At 33.8% G+C, this 6,000-nt stretch overlaps 1 non-coding gene across 1 annotated transcript; it reads right to left on the bottom strand.

Moving 5' to 3' along the window:
* Positions 1-394: 394 nt before the first annotated feature.
* On the bottom strand, positions 395-488 carry Trnay-gua (transfer RNA tyrosine (anticodon GUA)). Its single transcript has 2 exons — positions 452-488; positions 395-430 (listed from the first exon to the last, which is right to left on the bottom strand). It is a non-coding gene; the product is annotated as a tRNA-Tyr (tRNA).
* Between the last annotated feature and the right edge of the window lie 5,512 nt (positions 489-6,000).

The raw sequence follows: 6,000 nt of genomic DNA, 5'->3' as shown, positions 1-6,000 counted from the left end.
AAAGTGTAACAAGTGTGCAATGAATCATCAAAGTTCATTACTAACTTAATAGTAAAAATATACCATTTCTTCCATTTACGAACGTACTATTAAATATAAAAAAGCTTTTTACTTTACAGTTTTACACCATGTAAAAAGAGTAGCATTGTTTTTTCTTAGCGTGAATGGTCCTCGTGGGAAGCTGGCCTAGAGTCGTTTCAAATCATTGTGCGCAGAATATATTCTCGCAGTTGAATAAAATGTTTTTTACATTTGTGGCTTGGTTGAGAAGTGCTCGGTTATTGTATGGGAAAACTCTATTTCACTGTTATCTAACCAAGGTTTAAAGTACCAAAATATAATATTGGAACCTGTTACATATTTTAAGGATGATTATAAGAGTTAGTTAAAAATATCCTTCGAGCCGGATTTGAACCAGCGACCTATGGATATCAATTAACAATTATCTCATCTACAGTCCACCGCTCTACCAACTGAGCTATCGAAGGTATATAAACAATTGTAAAATATTAATACATAAGCATACTTATAAATTCAACTTTTATCTAAATAATAAAAAATAGTCTTAATTAAATTAACCTTTCTAAATTATTTTTATTGTCATAAGTTATCAAAAAATCTTTTTTACTTCTTATGTAAGTAATATACGCGTATTAAAATGTTAACATACTGCAAAAAAATGTTTTATCTTTTTTTTAAAAGAAATAATATTATTTATTACACTTTTTTTATAAAAAATAGATGTAGCATTTTTTTAATAAAACTTTAAATCTTACTAAATGAGTATTTGTATTTAATGTATTTTACATATGGCGCATACACAAATATTATAACTGCACAAAAGTATTTATCAATCCAAATCTTTTTTATGCGTTATTTTTTTTTCATTCAATTACTTAAAAAGCTGTATTCAATAAATTTGTTTATAAACATACTCCATGCTCAAAATAATTTAATTGGAACTTCGTCGTGTTTTAAATATAAACGTGGTGACTGCCACTATTTTCACGAGACATTTTTATTATCTACAAATCATGCTTATTTTATTTTATCTATAATTAGCTCAATGAGATGATATATCAAACCATGTCCATGACACTAAGCTATCATGTAGGTTTTACCTTAATTAATCATATAATTAGTTTCAACGTGTTTTCGGAAAAAAACAAATAGGTAATTAATTAGTCCCACACTCATTTTCTTTGCGCCTCGAGATATTAATAATAATTAAGTAAAGTAAAAGTTAATAGCAATACTCTCAAAGCTCATTATTACTTTGATGAATATTTCATATTTAGAACTCGCCCAGCAGGTTGACTCGTTACCTAAGTAACAAGCATCAAGACATTCAAACGTTCGCATTTATTATAGTAACATTGAATATATAATCTGCCTTTAAAAACCTAATATTAATTATTACTTAAGACGATATTTCAATAAAATTGAAGCGAATGAAAATCATTCTAAAATAAATTGATTGCTTACAAAATTGAATTTGTTCGGCAAAATTAAATAAACTCGATTTTTTTTCTCAGTAACAAGTCCTCTTGTTATCGGATGATGTATATTATGTATTAGGAAATGAAGAGATGACTTCGTTAAAGGAAAACGAAATTTGTTGTTTAGGTACGTTTAAAATTCAGTTAAGGTTTTAAATAAACAATTTGCTTTCTGTTCAATCAAATTGTATCCATTGTTATTTTGTATATGATTAACAAGATTATATGAATGATATACATGAAATAACATGTTAAATTATATTGAAATTATTTTATATTACATATATAACAATATGCAGTCAAAAACCGCAACTCTTACGTGTTTTCCTATCTATTATTATAAGAGGTTATTAATAACAATTAGAAAAGTAACATTAATTCGAGAAACAAAATTCTAATTTTAAATCGATATCATTTGTGATTACCGGGATAAATGATTAATTTTAAAAGAATAAACATTCCCATTCCATGTGCACACATAACACAACGCAGTAACAGAGAAAAACTTTAACAGTATTAAGTACCGTGCAGATCAATACATGACATTTCTTTTGACGAAGTAACATATGTACATTTAATACCTATATGTACTATCATATTAAATTATATAATTTACAAAGAAAATCCTACAATATTTCTTACTCTAAATATATTTATATTTATGGTAAATTTATATAATTACCGAAATATTACTCAATATGTTGGTATAAGAATTAATGTTTGTGTCTGTCTGTTCTATCACAAACAGTGTAGCAACAAGATGGATAGGTGATGTTTTAGAATAAATACTTACCAATACGATCATGCGACAAAACCATAGTTTTTTTAATAATATTTTTTTGCCATTATTGTTTTTTATTTTTTCAATTGATTTACATAAAATTGTTTCCACATATTTGTTATAATCGCGAGTTCAGCTCCGATTGATCGGTGGAGGGGATAATTTACAAGGGTCGAAGGCTTTGATGTTCAGCGGCCTTGTAGCGCTCGGCGGACCGTGAGCTGTCGCTACCGCCACCGCCTGCACCCCACGAACTTGACCTTTATTTGCCATTATGATATAGCTACAACTAATTTTACGTAGATTTACGTTTGGTTTTATGACCTGCGGGCTGAAGATTATTTCTTATACTATTTAGTTAACTTCTGAGTATTCGATCTTTTGGAATACGAACGTAAATAATGATATGACTAGAGGGGAAGACTGGCTGTATACGTAATTGTAGTATTATATCTTAAATCTTATAATAAAATAAAACCTCATTATAATATTTAAAATATATATATATACCATATATAAACTTAAATCACTAATATCATCTTAGGAACTAAGATGTTTTGTCCCCTGTGCCTGTAGTGACGCTTCATAGCATCAAGATTTGGTGACTGACTATTCATAATTTATGTAAGTATTGACTAAAAATCAGCTTATATTTAAAGTCGCCATAATAACTTTCAGTGGCTCAAACAGCTTTAGTTACGGTAAGACATGTACGGTATAATATGATCACCCGCAGGCAATTTGAAATAAAATTTTAAATTTATTAAAAATAAGTACAAAAATTTTGGTACCAATGAAAGAAATTAAGGAAATATTAATAAAAACAATTGTAATCAAATCGGTTCATCCGGTTAGTTACTATGCAGCAGACAGACACACATACACTCGTTAATCTTATATACCTTTCTTTTTGGGTTGGGCGTTAAAAATAAACTCTAAAATTAATGATAAAATAATTATATATAATCTAGTTATATGTTTATATCATCAATATCAAGTTATTGTAAATTGATTTCACTTCATATAAAATTTCCAAAGGAAAAAACAACGTAACGTACGTACACACGTAACGAATTTTCTAAAACAATTTAAGATTCCTGTTTGCGAAAAGTCTTTGTTTATTTAAATCAGTAAAACCTAACGCGTAACCACTTTTCTTGCAAATAAATTTTCATTATAAATAATTTAACTCTTGCTACGAAATCTCGGCTACGTAATATGCTCGAATTTCTATCTCGACCCATAAAAACTTACTTGCTTCTATCCTAGCAGTATCCTATAAAAATGTTTATTACATGTTTTTAGTTGAAACGTTGTAGAATTAACATGTACTTGTATAGTATATTAATTTTAATTAATGAATATCATTCGTCCTTTCAATTCGACGATCTGCTCGCTTCAAGTATGCTTTCCTGTACTGTATTGATCCTGGGAAAGTCATCGTTTATTCCAACCGTGTTTGTTCCATTTGCGCAGTGCTGTCGGCCAGGGTAAACTAATTTTGACGATGTATGTAGAAAGTTTATGTTCTATAAATTGATTCAAATTATTTATAAAACTACAGCTTAAAGAACAAAGAAACAACGCAGACAATATTTTTTTTTTATTGTTAAACTCTTTAATCGCAGTACCTATTAACGCACTTTCAAATAATTTAAGTATACCAAACAAACAGAAAAAGGCCGTGGAATAAGAGAAAATATTTTTTTTTTTTAATTGAAAAAAAAAACCGATATTAGCGTAGGCTCCGTCGATTCAACTCACATTATATATACATACTACCTGTGCCCACGGTTCCACCTGCGTATAACTTAACGAAATCACTAAGAGCGAACTTATAATATTTCAGTATATAAAACATTTTTAGTTTTATATTCGTATTCATTTTTTTCACCGCACCCGGATAAATAGGGAAACATAAAATTTGCCATGAAAACAATAGTAGAAGAATTCCCTTAACTCTATTCCGACATACTTGAATGTCCTTCCCTGTACTTTATTTATTGTGACTGCAAACGATACCTTCACAGGAAATAGTGTCCTTTTAAAGCTGAAAGGTAAATCTATGTGTTTAAAAGATAAGTACCTATTATTAACTAACTGACTAAGAATAAATTTAACAAAACAATGAGAAAAAAATATGCGACGACAAAACGAAATATCTACCTAACCTATAAACTTTAACTTACAATGTTATTTACAAACTAAAAACAAATACTTAATTAAGTATAAGCTATTAAGCAAAGGCTTTACCGACGATGCTAAGAAGAGATATTCCGCGGTAACAGTTGCAGTCGCCACGATCGCCTTTGCCTTTATAAAGAGTGACGATGTTAGCATCTCGCATATCCTGAGGGACGTAGTTTTCTTCCCAGCACTTAGCCAGGTGGTTATGAAGGATGGGCAAGAGGCACTCAAGCTTGACGACTTCGGTGACAACATCGTCTTTTCCGGGGCTCTTTCCACATTTGAGCTTCTTGACGGCCAGATAAAGTTCCTCTACTGTGGGTGCAACGTCTAGCTCGTGCCAAGTTGCCAGATTCGGGACAAGCTCCATTGCTTCTGGCTGAATATCCACTGGGCACGAGTAGAGCCCCTTGTAGTATTCTACCCATCTTGCCATCTGACGGGTGCTGTCTGTTATAACAGAACCGTCGGTTTCCTTGAGAGGTGCCGTCTTTTTTGGAGTAGGTCCAAGAGCTCTTTTGATGCCCGCGTACACCCCGCCAATATCCCCCGCGATTGCGCACGCTTGGATGCTTTGGCAAAGCTCTGTCCAAAACGCATTTACAAAGAAGCGCGTGCTACGCTGGAGTGAGGCTTTTGCCTTCGTGAGATCTTTACGCGTCGCATCGCAAGGGTTAAGGCGAAAATTTAAAGCGGCTTGGCGTTTCGAGTCAATCAAGGGAAGTAAGTGCTTCTCGTTTTCTTGAAACCAGTCGTAAGATTTTGCCTTTTGATAGCCAAAAATCTTGCCTGAAGTGTCAGTGAGAAGAGACTTGACTTTTTCCCATTCGACTCGCGCTGATGCCGTACTATCCCAAGTTGCAACTTCTTCGCGGACGAGTTCCCCAAATGACTCCACTACTTCCATGTCACGAGTCTTGAAAAGATTTATCTTTTTTCGACCGAGTGGCTTGGAAGAATGGACTCTTCTAGGGACAAGTCGGACTTTAGTAGCGACGAGGCTGTGATCGGTGTCGCAATCGGCACTGTGAAACGCCCGCGTGTGGAGCGTTTCCCGTAGATCCCTCCTTCTTGTTAGAGCAAGGTCTAATTGGTGCCAGTGTTTAGATCGAGGGTGCATCCACGAGACTTTCCGCATCATTTTGCCTTTAAAAAAGGTGTTGGTAACACACAGCTGGTGCCTTGAGCAAAACTCCAACAGTCGTTGTCCGTTGTCGTTAAGCTTGCCTATGCCGTGTGCACCGAGGCATTCAGGCCAGGCTGATGTACCCTGACCGACGCGGGCATTAAAGTCACCCAAAATATGCAGTCTGTCAGTTGGATTCACCCTGCGCACTGTCTCATCGAGCTGGCCGTAGAACTGATCCTTGGTCTCAGGTTTTGAACTAAGCGTCGGTGCGTAAGCGGAAATTAGCGTGACAAAGCCGCTTTTTGTGTTTAGACGCAAGACCATAATCCGCTCGGAAACGCCTACAGGTGTCTCTATGGCGTTGATGAGATGGTTTCGAACCGCGAAACCTACACCATGCTCTC

This window comes from Nymphalis io, chromosome 8, assembly GCF_905147045.1.
Source record: "Nymphalis io chromosome 8, ilAglIoxx1.1, whole genome shotgun sequence".
Lineage (NCBI taxonomy): Eukaryota > Metazoa > Arthropoda > Insecta > Lepidoptera > Nymphalidae > Nymphalis > Nymphalis io.
The sequence above is the reverse complement of the archived record's forward strand: the minus strand, read 5'-3'. Positions and strand labels throughout refer to the sequence as shown.